Source organism: Penaeus monodon, chromosome 19 (assembly GCF_015228065.2).
Source record: "Penaeus monodon isolate SGIC_2016 chromosome 19, NSTDA_Pmon_1, whole genome shotgun sequence".
NCBI lineage: Eukaryota > Metazoa > Arthropoda > Malacostraca > Decapoda > Penaeidae > Penaeus > Penaeus monodon.
The window spans coordinates 4487326-4488229 of record NC_051404.1 but is presented as its reverse complement, the minus strand read 5'-3'; the positions used below and the strand labels follow the sequence as shown (position 1 = coordinate 4488229).

Below are 904 nucleotides of genomic sequence, written 5' to 3'. Positions count from 1 at the left end.
AAAGATTGTTCTGAACATAAAAATGAAGAAATTGTATATTGGCTTGAATTATTTTGCAATGAGTTGTCAATGAATATAGGTCAAAACCAATGAAATGGGAAGTGTAACCATCTACTCTAAACACTGTTAATTGAACGAATTGACAGTAGGTTGAACTAGTATCTGCAGGTAGATCATTTATGTAACACCCACCTTGCAGTACCATTTGCTAAAAGAATGTTGTGGGGCAATAAACATTTTTAATTTTTCTTCTTGATTTCTATATTTGCCTTTGTATAATGTATAAAAATGTAAATTGTAAAAAATATATAAACGACACCAGTTTTACATGTTCTCACATGTCCATTTGATGCTCATACTTACTTTCATGTGTATAAAAGCAAACTGCCAGAGGCACAAAGTAACCTTCATACTGGAAGTCAGTATAAAGTTTGTACTTTCAGAGATGTTTGATAAGAGAAATCGTTATATGGAAATTAATTTGGGCCAAAAGAATCGGAAAAGTTGAAGAGGTAGTCACTGCATGCAGTGTGCAATTGTAGGAGCAACCCTCAGATTTCAAATCAAATTACATTACAAAAGTGCACGAGTTTTATTCTTTGTGAACAGTCTGTAGTGTACTGTTCTTCAAGAATCTTTGACATGCCAAGAGAGTTCCATGCCATCAAGACATATTTGGAACCAGTGGAGTAAGGAAGGTACCCGAGAGAGACGGAAAACAGATTAAAAAGGGAAAGGGACAGGAGGAAATTGAGGATGGGGATGGGAAGACGGGAATTAGAAGGAGATTGGAAAAAAAAACAGGTAGGAGAAACTGTGAGGGAGAGGTTAAAGTGGAAATGAAGAGAGATGGTGGAGTTGGGAAAAAGAAAAAAAGGTAGTTGGGAGGAAGATTAAGTGATAG

At 35.7% G+C, this 904-nt stretch overlaps 1 protein-coding gene across 1 annotated transcript in view; it reads left to right on the top strand.

Moving 5' to 3' along the window:
- Nucleotides 1-248, top strand: part of LOC119584989 (rho GDP-dissociation inhibitor 2-like) — a gene marked incomplete at its 5' end in the record, with an annotated part of 9078 nt that extends 8830 nt beyond the window's left edge. Inside the window, 1 exon segment of the mRNA XM_037933597.1 lies at nt 1-248.
- Between the last annotated feature and the right edge of the window lie 656 nt (nt 249-904).